The following is a 13,956-nucleotide window of genomic DNA, read 5'->3' as shown; positions in this document are numbered from 1 at the left end:
TGGAGCTGGAGGCTGGAAGGAATGCCAAAAAAAGAAGATTCCTTCCTCCCATTGCCACCAAAATAATCGCCAAGGACTGGATCTGAGGGGTTTCATTCATGACTCTGGAGCTACTTACTGTCTTTATTTTGACTAGTCTTACTTTCCTTACTTATTCAGTAAAGTGACTCATATACATTTTCCTCTCATTTCACTCTTTAACTTCCTCAGAAATTCTAAGAGTAGGAAGAAGGGTCCCTTAGGTCCTTTGGTTTTGTGGATGTGCGTTTGCCCTGCTATAGGTAAAATTCAGTAGGAGACAGTTTCTCTCTGCTGTTCCACACTTGCCCTGGATGGTGGTGGGGAAGTTTGTGTCTGGAACTCAAGGTTGGCTCTGATCTCTTGTCCGGTGTCTTGGAAGTCTCTTCCCGCGTTTTTCTTTCTTGGTTCTAACAGTGCCTTGGTCCCTACACATCCCATTGGGGGATGGCTCAGTGTCAGCTCCGAGCAGAGGAAAGGCAAGGAGGCCAACCAGGTTTTCTACTAACTTACAATCTCAACTTTTCTATTTCTTGACTGGAATTCTGATAATTAATCTTTATTTGTTTTTATCACAGTTGGTGTTTTCTTCTGTTGTAAAAGCATCATGTGTTTGTTACTGAAGATTTGGAAAATGTATAAAAACATCCAGGAGAAATTAAGAGTCCCTGCAATCCTGTCATGTGGGGATAACTGTTGTTCCTACTTTTTTTTTTTTGGAAATGCACACATTATTTTTGGTTAAATAAAACTATATTTATTTTTAGTAAACCAGGAATTAATTTTATTCAGTGTTGTTAATTTTTCATGTACTGTATCATGAGTTTTATGCCAATAAACATTCTTCAGTGTTACATTTTTAAATTGTAGGTGCATGATTCTAATATATGGATACTTTATTAGTATGGATACTTTATTTGAGCTAATTCCTATTAATGGATACTGTTTTCTGTTTCCATTTTTTTGTTATTATAAATAAAATACTCATGATCATACTTTTACGTAAAGCATTAATTAGTCTTTTACACATTTTTATGGCCAAGCTAATCACATTTATTGTAGGGAATTTAGAAAATGCATAAGGAGAAAAAACATGAAAAGAATCAGTCATTTATCCACCACTGAGTCATTAACATTCATTGTATGCTCTTCCAACCTTTTTCTATAATGTGTGTGTGTGTGTGTGTGTGTGTGGTTACAAAAATGGGACCATTTGACTAGTTACTGATTCTTTTTTTTTTTTAATTTTTATTTATTTATTTGACAGAGAGAGAGATAGCGAGAGCAGGAACACAAGCAGGGGGAGTGGGAGAGGGAGAAGCAGGCTTCCCACCGAGCAGGGAGCCCGATGTGGGGCTCGATCCCAGGACCCTGGGATCATGACCCGAGCCGAAGGCAGACGCTTAACGACTGAGCCACCCAGGTGCCCGACTAGTTACTGATTCTTGATGCTATTAATATCTAACACTTAGTACTTATATTTGTGATGCACTATTCTAAGTGCTTCATGTAGGCTAATTTATTTGATTAAATTAATATTTAATAGGCTAATTTATTTAATTAAATCAGTATTTAATTCAATAGTCCTATGAAGTAGGTACCATTATTATTCCCATTTTATAGATAAGGAAACTGAGGCCCAGAAAGGTTAATTTAGAAAGTGGCAGAGCCAGGAGTCACCCAGAGAGTGCAGGCTTTGGGCAATAGACAGGCTGCGGGAGTTCATACTGTGCCTAGGGCTAGCATCTGGGAATGGACGCCTGACAACCATGTGATTCTCTGGTGACTTGGATTTCTGGGCTGATAGCTTCCTGCCTGGAAAATGACTTTGGTCCTCATTCCCCCTTGCCTGAGGAGAGTATACCTTGTTAAATTTACCAGTCCTGTGTTTCTTTCCCTCAGGGCTATGCTAAACTAATCTGATAAACTAATCTGCTAATGCGATAATGAGCTAATGTGGGGGCCCTTTAGGGTAAAAACATATTTGCATGTTAAAGGGGGCTTTCTGGAGACTTCCCTATTGCATAAGTATTTGGAAAACCTGAGAGAAAGATATTTAGAGGCAGCAAATTTTTTTTTTTTTTTTAACTCTGAAATGGCACAGTCTAACTCTCAAAAGTCTGGTTTCTTTGTACACACAAATAGAAGATCATATGAGCACAAAAATTTTCCTTTAAGACCGTCACTCTTTCAATGGTTTCTGCATGGGTAAATTTCATTTGAATAAAAGGAGTCAGGAAGTGCTTCCTATAAACGGAAGTGATATCCTAAGAGTAGAAGGATTCATGCTTAGGAATCCTAACAGAGGGTTCAAAGTTGAAAAAAAAGATGACGTGGACAATCCTGGGGGGGGTAAAGGGTATTTTGGGACCTCAGGCTATGACAACAAACACTTGATTTTCTTAAAGAAACAGAGTCTGCAAGAAATACATACTCTTGGCTCCTCTTCCTCCTTCATGCTTAAGAGATTCATAATGGTCATTTCTGTTTGGCAGTTTGTAAATATGAGGTATTCCTTGCTCAGACAAATAGGGACTATGTTTCTCCAAGGAGGGATTTGGCCATTTTACCCTGTAGGTAAGATTGGTAAGAAATGAGCATGTGGAGAAATGCAAGAAACCTCCAGTTCTCTTTGCTCTCATTCACGTGTCCATTTGAAGGGCTGCTTCGGGAAAGGTCCTGGACATTGCATAAGATTACAGAATGTTCTAGTTAGTTGTTCTCCCAGAAACCATGACTTTGCTGTACCTTTACCTTTCATTGTAACCTCAGGGGAAGGGCGGGAATTGCCAGGGCTAAGAATTCTTTTCCATTTGCATCACACAGATCTTAGGACCTCAGGAATTTTCCGTTTATTTTTTACATTCTGGAAAGGGAGCTTCTGCCATATCCCCCAGGGACCAAGATCAACCTTTATCTCTCTTGGCTCCCCAGGGAAAAATCCCCAACCCCGTACTGGTTCTCTGAGAATGGGGAAGTAGCAGCCAAAGTACAAACTTAGCTCAAACATTTTCATTTTTGAAGTGGGCATTGCCTTCTGCATTTGCAAGGGGGCAACCCACTAATTCTAGTGACTATATCTGTGAAAGCATAGCAAAACGATAGAATAGGACTTGCAAAGAACACCCTCCCCTCATGGATCTACATCCCTCCTTGAAATTCAAACTGTTGACGGTCCTAGCTATAGGATGCAGACAGATCCCTGCTTTATCTGCAGCACTGGTTAAGGGAAGCCCTGTGTCAATTGCTGTATAAACTCGCAGAGAAAGAGACTGTTTTCTCTCCTCCACATCAGAGCGCCTATCACCATCCCTCCTCTCACTCCCTGAGCCGAAATGGAGAATTTCAGATGCTGAGAAGCCTTCGGAGCGCCCCTCCCTCTCTCTGCACGTTGCCCGCTGGATCAGATGCCCTGTGGTCCCGGGATAGGCTCTGATGATGGGGATTAAGCAGCTGGCTGCTTCATCTAAGTACACACTGCAGGCTGTGCACCACCTTCTGCCCTTTTTTTACTTGCAAAATGGAAATCTCTCTAAGCTCTATCATCTTTGACATTGCTGTAAAAAACCAGTTTTAGTGATAAGATGAACCGGGGGAATGGCAGTATGGGATATGGGGCAGGGATATATTTTTGACCCCATATTTTAAAACTTTGGATACGGCAGACATATCTAAACAAAGTTGTGCCTTGCCTGCTAAAAGGGAAGATTAATACCCAATAAATTACTTCCCCAAGTCCTCGGTCCTGAATTTCAGTTCTTAATGCACAGTACTGTACCTCATCATGGAAAATCAATTCATCTTCTTATTCCATTTTCTCCCTTTTTTTTGATTAATGTGTTTTTATTTTCACAAATGTCTCAAATTATGGAATTTTAAATATATTATTAATTTTTTTTTTTTTAACCAAAGTCACAGAATTTTCCTCTCTGAATATTTAGAAGTGGAATAGGGTAAAGGATTATCGCTTGAGAATTATCTTGATCCAATCCTTTCTGGAGGCAGTAGAATCAATTTGACCTTTAAATGTCTATGCTTCTCTAAAAACATAATCTGAGTTAGGTAGGGGAGAGCAAAATCTCCACTAAGTTGGGACATAATACATACAGTAGGTACTTACTTAAGAGACAAAATCATCTTAATGTAAAAAATTGTCACTAGATCAAAATGAGAGATCCTTCCTTCTTCCCTTTGCATATGTCCTTCTGCATTTGGGGTTCAGTAATGAACACATTACAGGGATGGATGACAGAATATGGATTATTTTCTAATTTGAATCTTATTGTGTGATCCTAGACATATTTTAGTTTCTCTGCCTCATTTCTCTATCTATAAAATGATAGAAAGGTTATTACTTCTCACCCTCAAGGCACTATAATATGGTGGAAAGAACTTGAGTTTTGAAGTCAGGCATACCTGAATTGGGGGTTCATTTTCTTCACCTTAATATCTGGATAGTATCAGGCAAATTCCTTAATACCTCAGAGTTTTATTTTACTCACCTGTAAAATGAAATATTTATATTTTGATCTTAGTTTATTATGGGGGTTCAATGAGATTTTATATATATATACAGTAGATGTTCAGCAAATGTCAATTCCTCGCATGTGTGCTTTTCCTTCTCCTAGACTGTTACATTTGACAAGAGTTTATGATATTGTAGCAATACTGTTAACACTTCTACTGCACTTTCTAGGTGTTAGGTAATCTGCTAGGCATTTGATAATTTTATTAACTCATTCAGTCCTCATAATGCCCCCTATGAAATAGATCACATTATTGTCTCAGCTTTCCAGATGAAGAAGCCAAGTACAGAAAAGTTAAATAACAGGACTAAGGTCACAAAGCTAGGAGGTAAGGTAGCCATGGCTTTGAAACTGGGCTGTCCAGTTTCTGAGATCCCACTTTCAACCACTACACTCTATGATCCATTAATACGCCTGGCCTATTTGACCACAAGCAAGGCTGATTACAGTGCGAAGGCCCTTTGGAAAATCTTGTCTGGCTCTGCCAAACTGTTCTGAACACACACAGGATTCTCGGTAAAATATATTTGGGAAACTACAGTTAAATTGGTTTATTTGTTGAAAAGCTTTATGAGAATGTCTCAAGGATGCATTTGATATACTAATGCATCCTGCAAATCTCCACAATTATGTGTGTATGTAAGAAATATGGTGATACCCCAAAATTATCAGACCACATACATCTTTTGAAGGAACACTTGAGAACATTTCTGAGGTGCATAGTTAAATGCATGTGAATGTAATCCAACCGTCTCTTCTTATGGTTGCGGAAATAGATGTTCAGAGATTGGATAGAACTTCCTCAAATGGCAGATGGTTGGTGGTAGAGTTGTTTAATACTCAGGCCTTTGGCCACCAATTCTAGCGTTCTTGTTACTCTACCATGTAATTGTGCCCTCAATAAAGAACCACAGTACTGAGGCACCTGGGTGGATCAGTCAGTTAGGTGTCCGACTCTTGATTTCGGCTCTGATTATGATCTCGGGGTTGTGAGATTGAGCCCCGATTTGGGCTCCATGCTGGGCCTGGAGCCTGCTTAAGATTCTCTCTCTCTCTCTCTCTGCCTCTCTCCTTCCACCCCCTTATCCCCATCACTCCCCCAGCCCCTGCTTGCAAATTCACTTTCTCTCTCTCTCTAAAACAAAAACAAAAACAAAAAACCACAGTACTATTTTCCAGTGCTCTTGCCTAGTTCATTTAGTTCATTGACTAGATCTAACATGTGGCTTTACATTGTGATATTTTCATTTTTTTTTAAGAAAGGAGACAATGTTACTTTTAGGTGCATAATTAATGTAGTCCATGATAGTATTCTTTTCCTCTTATTCTTTCTTCTGGGGCTGTGTGGAGTTCTTAAAAGCCAGACATCAGCCTCAGGGCTGGATCTTGCTTGGTTATCTTGCTTTCAAGTGCCTGAAGATCACATCTCCAAAATGCACTTTAGAGAAGTGGGTCATAGGAATAAAACAGCTTTGAAACACAGTTTTAAAATCTTTGAAATAGCATGAAGCCTATCAGAGATTTGAATATTACATTTGAATAATCTAACCAGCTCAGGGTGTCACCCAAACCACAGAAGGTGGATTCTGGCAAGGGGGTGGATTGGTAAATTCGGCAGATCCAATCTGAAAGGTAGGGATCAAATTATGGTAGCTCTCCCAATTCTGTAAATCCAAAGTCCCGAGTACTATAAAACAATGGGACTTGATTTGAATCAGTAGCCACCCATCCCCCCGTGTGCCTCCCCACCCCTCTCCAGAAGCGACCCTCCTGCAGCAGGATCCAGCTCAGCTCAAGAGGTGGGCTTCAGCCTCTGAATTTGCCCACCAGTGGTTTTGAGGGCCAAGCCCCCAGGCCCTGCTAGTCCAGGAGGAGAGACAGCTGCCTGTGAGCATCCTGGTAGGGTCCGGCCTTGGCTGCCTCATAGGTCTTCAAGGCCAGGAGGCGGGACTTCCCGAGAGCTCTGGCACCCTGGCAGCAGGCGGGGAGAAAGGCTGCCTTGCAGAGGCGGGAGGGGGGGCCCGAGGCCGGCATCGGCCTTCACACGCCCGGTGGCCACATCCACAACCTCGACATAGGTGTCCCCCAGGCTCCAGTTGAGGCTCAGGCCATGGCAGGTGTTGGGGGTAGGATCCAAGGGGGCCACGCGGGGCCTGTTTGGAATTTAGGGAGAAGTTGTTTCCAGGGACGATACATCCAAGCCCACCAATTTCCCAGGGGTCCCGATACTCCATCATGATAATGCAGTTTAGCTGAGTCACCCTTACAATCCGAGGAGGTGTCCGTCCGCAGGTGTCAAGCGAGGGTTTGGTGGCAGGAAACTCAAAGTTTAAATGTTGGGGAATCCTGTGTTGCATTCTGATTTCAGGAGGGTAGATAACGTGCATTAAAAAACCGAGTCATTCAGCCAATCAATTTAGCATACAAAAGCGGGACACAAGAAAGATCTTGATTTCTGGAGAACCGAATCTCAACGGAAGGCGAGGATATCTCTGTCCCCCTTCTTTCTCCCGTAACCACAGTGGTTTACTGATGTTTCTCTGCGGCTCCAGTGGGCAACTGGTTCCGTAACTGCCCGGGAACAGCGGCTGTGAGCAGCCTGCTTAAAATGATATATTTGATATGCAAATTAAAAGGCATAAAAAAAAAAAACCGGTGCCGACTGATAAGACTCAGGACCAGTTTCAAGTGAGGGTCACAGTGGGGGAATAAACAATGTTCAAATTCATGAATTAGACTTCTGTTTACGCTGCTCCTGTCAAAACTAAGTATTTATTAATTAAACTGGGCAAGGCTAGTGGGTACTGATGAGCAAATTAGCACATCAAAAGCTTGGCTAAGAGTTCGAGAGAGCACGGAGGGTGGGGGAGGAACCTGGGGACAGAAAGAGAAGCCACAGAGTGCCTGGGTGGCTCAGATGGTTAAGTGGCTGCCCTGGTCTCAGGTCATGATCCCCGGGTCCTGGGATCGAGTCCCACATCAGGCTCCTTGCTCAGTGGGGAGCCTGCTTCTCCCTCTGCCTCTGCTTCTCTCTCTCTCTCATGAATAAATAAAATCTTAAAAAAAAGAAAAAAAAGAGAAGCCACAGTTCACAGTTCATTTTGATAGTAATCAAGTAATAGCCAAGTGATTTGCTGAATCAAAGGCAAAAAACTTCAGGTAACAAAACTGCCATGAGTTAGTTTAAAATAATTTTTAGCTTTTTAAAAGTTTCCTTGCAGGAATGATGATAGTAAAATACATAGAGAATGATGACCTGAGATTGGTAAGAATTGCCATCCGATGATAACTATTCAACTTGGCAACTCTCTGAAGGATATACACAAGTGATGATCAAATTGTGTTTTTTTAAAGATTTTATTTATTTAGTAGGGAGAGAGAGAGGAAGCACAAGCGGGGGAGTGGCAGGCAGAGGGAGAAGAAGACTCCTCACTGAGCAGGGATCCCGATGTGGGACTCGATCCCAGGACCCTAAGATCATGACCTGAGCCGAACACAGATGCTTAACCGACTGAGCCACCCAGGCATCCAGATCGAATTAGACACGAACCTGGTCAGCTTGGTAAAACGACTTTCTATGGAGATTCCCTTATTTTCCCCTCAGGGGGGATTTTCCTAACTATCCAGTTCTGGGATTTCAGAGTCTGTTCCCATCCTGCTTTCCCCAAACTTCAAACTTCTAGTAAGAAGTTCCATAGATATATTTTCCAGAGCCAGAAAAACATGGCTTTGCGCACATTTTCTGAGTGGTAGATGGTCAAGGGACAAGCCAAGGTGTTTCTTCAATGCAGTTTTTATATGTTCTTTCATATACCAGACTATGACCCTCGGTAATCTAGAAGACAGAGCTCACACGAGGATTGAAATCTTGGCTTCTCTTATTACTCTTATCAGAATTAGGGTGAATGAGAACCACTTTTCTCACTTTCCGCTAACTTGCTGGCTAGTTGTCACAGAGGAGAGGAAGGGAGGGGCATGACTAGTCAACATCTGAGTCTTTGGCTCACACATCTCAGATGCAAGTTGATGTGAGGTCTGGGATTTGGTGGCTGAAATGAAAATCCCTTATTAAGGGGCAGTGATCATCCTTAGGAGATAGGCTTCCAAACGTAATCCTAAATTAGGCTTTGTGGTTCGGGCCTATGGTAGGCAGGAAAAAATGAACCCTCCCCATTCCTCCTCCCCGCAATGAGATATTTATTTCCAAATCCCGGGAAACCATGAACATGGTAAAAAAATTAATATTGTAACATAACATATCATATATAATCTGTAATTATATATTATATAATATTAATTCTTCTGAACTAATATATGATATAAAATATATGTATTAATGTAATATGTAATATATAATATGTAATTATATATGTTATATATGTAGACATTATATGTATTATATATTATATATTATATGTACTACATATTATATGTACTATATTATATTACATATATTATGTATATATTATACTGCAAAAGATGTGATTGGTTTAAGAATCTTGAGAGGAAGAGCTCATTTTGGATTTTCCACGTGGGCCCTAAATGCAACCGTACGTTTGCTTATGAGAGAGGTAGGGGCAGACAGAGACCCACACAGAGGGGAAAGCAGTGTGAAGATGGAGGTGGAGATCCAAATGGTGGGGCCACAGGCCAATGAACGCCTGCAGCCACCGGAAGCTGGAAGACACAAGGAATGGCGACAGCTTGATTTCCTGCTTCTGCTCTCCACAACTGTGAGAGAATAAATTTCTGTGTTTTAAGCCACCAAGTTTATGATAACTTATGATAGCAGCCACGAGAAATTAATGCAGGACCCCATACACACGCATAGAGAGGAAAAGTGAGTTCTCCTTCCTGTGTAGAGATATGGCAGGAACAAGTCACAGAATTCCCTCATTTGGTATTTGTTTACTAATTATTTTCCAGTAGCTTGCTTCTCAGCCAATGGTCTTAATACATACCCCAATAATATCATCCCTATTTGGTGGATGGTAAGCCTCAGGCACAGTTTGATTAAGCAACTTTGGGTCTAGGTTATGAGTCTAACGAGAGTCACCATTCAAGAAAACACATTGCAGATTCTGAGATCCAGTCTGAACTGTAAACCCAGTGCACATTTCCCTAGAGTTGCCTGGGGACTTTACAAATGGAGCAAGGCTAAGGCTGTACCCTTCTCCCTGGCTCCCATGGCTCCCAAAGGAAATTCCTACATAAAAGACTAAATCCTTGACAAGATCATGGTAAAGGAATTTATCTAAGATGCCTGAAGTCATTATCTGGATGCTCTGCCATGTCTACTATCAGCCCACATTAGTTAGATTCCTTTTGGAAGATGAGAAAACCAATGAGGTTGTCTTTAGAGACCTATTCCAGACCAAGCTGGGAACTGTGTCCTTGATCCCATGAGAAGGGCTGGCTCTTTTCTGCCTTCCCCAACCCTGAATCCTAATGGATCACTCTACAGCATTTGTGAAGAGTCTTCTGAGAGTCTTCATATTGATATTCATTACATAAACTTTCCTTCTAAATGAATTTTAGTTCCAGAACTCTCCTCTACAGTTAGACCATCCTGATGTGGGAGCTAACATCTAACTTGTGACCTTGGGATAAACTACACTCCTTCACCTCATTTTCCTGGGATAGAAACACCACTTAATGGGTTGGAGGATTTATTTCTGGTCATTCTTTTTTTGGTGTTCAGAAGATAACAAAATTCTGGGGTTTTCAGGACAACCATCAACTGCCCAGGTATGCTAACTAGTTCTCTGGTTTTTTAGTTTGCTAGTTACTGTAACAAGTGCCATCAAATGGGGCTTATACACAGAAATGTATTCTGTTATAGTTCTGGAGTCTGGAAGTCCAAAACCAAGGTGTCATCAGGGTTGGCTCCTTCTGATGGTTTTGAGAGAAGGATCTGTTCCAGTCCTCTCTCCTTGGCTTGGAGATGGCCGCCTTCTCCCTGTGTCCTTTCACATTGTCTCCCTACTCCATGAATGTCTGCCTCTGCATCCAAATTTTCCGTTTATATAAGGACAGCAGTCATATTGCACTAGGACTCACCCTAATGACCTCACTTCAACTTGATTACCTCTGTAAAGACCTGATCTCCAAATAAGGTCACAATCTGAGGTACTACGGGTCAGGGCTTCAGGATATCTTTTTTCTGGGGAAGGAGGAACATGATTCAACCATAACATGGAGAAGACTTAGAAGAACAGTCTCCATTGATGTCTTTACTCATCTTCATGCCTATGTCTATGTGCTGCAGTTGCCATTGGGTTCAATCTCCCTTCTTGCTTGGGCTCCAGTGGACCTAGAGATGGTCATCAAGATGGCACTCATGGGCAGATAGACTGCATAACACCCTTACCCTCAACAGGGCATGTTGACCGCCCCTGGAGGTCCTAAGTGTTGTTTCCTTGAAGATTTAAATCATTTTGGAGAAGCAGTGAGGATTGATGATTTGGGGGATATGTGCAGGATGTTGGTAAAGAAATCCATGCATATTTTGGAAGGATGGTAGTAGGGGCCAAGTTAGAAGATCTGTTTACTTATGGCTTCATATTCAGTAAGGGTGAAAGGAAGCCTGGCTGGAGCTGTGGGAGAAAGAGCCCATTTCAATTTGGTAAAACTTCCCACTTTCCCCCAGGACTAGAAGAAAGAATGCCGTGTTCTCCGTTGTCCCCTCCTGCTAATCCGACTGTTTACTGTTCATTATGCAATATTTTTCTATATGCTGCCTTGAGGTCTTTAGAGGATTTCTAGTCTAAAGACTGAATGAATAATAACTGATTAAAAAACAACAACAACAACAACAAACCTCAAGGCTAGTTTGGAATTGAAAGTCACTGAAGCTAGAATATGACAAAGAAAAAAGTCAGGTTGGGAAAGAAAAATCACACGCAGAGATGGTGTCTTTGGTCACTGATCCACCATGTCACTCACCTTTATGGACCAATGTTAAAATCCCCCACCAGAGATTCATTTGGGTTGGGTTTGGCGTACTGAAAAGCCCATCAGCACTAGAGTTAAGAGTCATACAGATTTCGGTTGGAATCCTGAAACCGGCATTTATTAGCTATGTGACCTCAGGGAATTTATTTAACCTCTTCAAAGAGATACTTAGGCTTACAGAAAAAGGTTTTTTTTTGTGAGGATTAGATACACAGTCTCTGCAAACACCTTTAGTAATGTCTGTCCCACCGTGGGAGATCTTTGCCTATGGGTCTCTTTTCCACTCCCCACCAATGGGTGCTCAGTGGGTTCCAGAATGTTTTAAGCTCCCAACATTCTAGAGGCAATGACATAGTAGGGAACAGATAGAACCAGATACCTGGTCTTGGTCTAAAATAATCCTGGATGCTTAAATTTTTCCTTCTGAATGGAAAAGGCTAGAGTAATGTGGAAACATCATAGGGTGAAGTGGGGGCTGTGGTGGGAAGGTGGGAGGCGGAAGCCTCGGGTATTAGAAAGTAGGACACATCTGGATTAAAAGGCACAAGGAAGGGATCTGGGGACCTGGAGAAGAGCTAGTCTTATATTTTTCTTTTGGAACAGAATGGTCTTATCACTTAAAATCCTATGATGTCATTTCCAGGTGGGTTGTTGCCTCAACTTGCTCAATGAGGTGCAGAGAAAAATGAAATTATGAAATTTATTAGAGCTGATGATTTCAGTAAATAAGAAATTAAGATCATTCCCATTCAGGGGCACCTGGGTCGCTCAGTTGGTTAAGCATCTGCCTTCGGCTCAGATCATGATCCCTGGGATCCAGTCCCACATCGGGCTCCCTGCTCAGCAGAGAGTCTGCTTCTCCCTCTCTTTCTGCCCCTCCCCCCTGCTTGTGCACGGGTGCTCACTTTCTCTCTCTCTCTCAAATAAATAAATAAAATCTTTAAAAAAATTATGTGATTTGTGACTGGTTTAAATAAATGTTCAAAATGCCTAGGAGATGCACTAAAATTCTGTCATAGTCTGTTTGGGCTGCTATAACAAAAATACCATGGGCTGGGTGGCTTAGGCAATAAACATTTACTTCTCACAGTTCTGGAGGCTGGGATGTCCAGACTCAAGGTGCCGGCAGATTGATCCCATGTCTGGTGCAGACCAGCTTCCGGGTTCACAGACAGCCGTCTTCTCGTTGTGCCCTCACGTGGTGGGCGGTTGTGACAGAGCTCAGTGGGGTCTCTTCTTTAAGGACACTAATCCCATTCATGGGGCTCCACCCTCATGACCTCCTTACCTCCAGCCATCCCCCTGAGGGTTAGGATTTCAACATATGGCAGTGAGGATGACACAGACATTTCTTGCCAGACAGCAAATTGGCAAATTGTGTCACCTTGATCTTCTGTAATTCATCCACAGCTGTGAAAGCTTGGTCTCATATGGCCGTGTATCAGTGATATTGGTGTATATTTTCACTTTTCTATTCTCAAGGCCATGCTATTTGTTTAAGTAACAACAAGAACAATAAGTAAGCTCTGATCAAGGGTTTTATGATACAGAAAGACCCTTTTTGAGCCTGATGCCTTAAATTTTAAGCAGAACAGGTTTTCATGAATTTGGCCACCCCGAAGTCTGGATCTTTTACACAAATAGTCAGTTTGTCTTGAGAACGGAAAACTTAAAGCTTGATCAGTTAACTGTGGGGCATCACCACAATAAGCATTTAATAATCGACAGGGACCGATGGGGTGTTGGAGTGACAGGTCAGCGCTCACGTTCCTCATTTCAGATCCTTGTGGAATGTCTACTTCAGTCTGACGTTTAACAACGTCAGATGGGACTGTTGTGCCGAGGGAACCGCGAGTGGAGACACCTGACCTCAGTCGAAGGTGACAAGGTGCTCACTGTCTCTGTTCCGCAGGGGAAGGAAAACACACAGTAATGGAAAGAACAGGAAAATGACCTTCTCTCTCTATAGCCAGAGGAAAACATGGAATCAAGGTGAAGTTCGTTAATGTGACATCAACGGGGAAGCCCTTTCCAAATCATCTTAGTGAGTTTATACTCAGCTTTGTTTTCATGCCTCGAGGTGCAATTTGATAGGATATTTGATACTTTGATTTTCTGAGGCAAGATGACAGCGTCCAGATGATTCTATTTTGGCCATGGGTGGTTGGCTCCTAGGTGTTCCAGCTCATCATCACATTTCATTTCAGGTATTTAATCCAGGACTAACTCAGTTAAAAGTATCAATTACCTAGGGAAATTTTCATAAAGCCCCTTTTGGGTTCTTTAATTCCAGTGTTGGCCGGGGATAAATTTATTTAGCTAGGAATGCTAAATATAGCAGCTTAGTATTAAGTGACAGACATCAGAAGCAGTTTGCTTTGAGATTATCGGCTATTTATTACTATCAGGGAAGTAATGAGAGAACTCCAAGAGATGTCTCAAGGAAGATTTCCTTGTG

Source organism: Mirounga leonina, unplaced genomic scaffold, assembly GCF_011800145.1.
Source record: "Mirounga leonina isolate KUSES-001 unplaced genomic scaffold, KU_Mleo_1.0 Mir_175, whole genome shotgun sequence".
Taxonomy (NCBI): Eukaryota; Metazoa; Chordata; class Mammalia; order Carnivora; family Phocidae; genus Mirounga; species Mirounga leonina.
Note: the sequence above shows the minus strand (reverse complement) of the source record.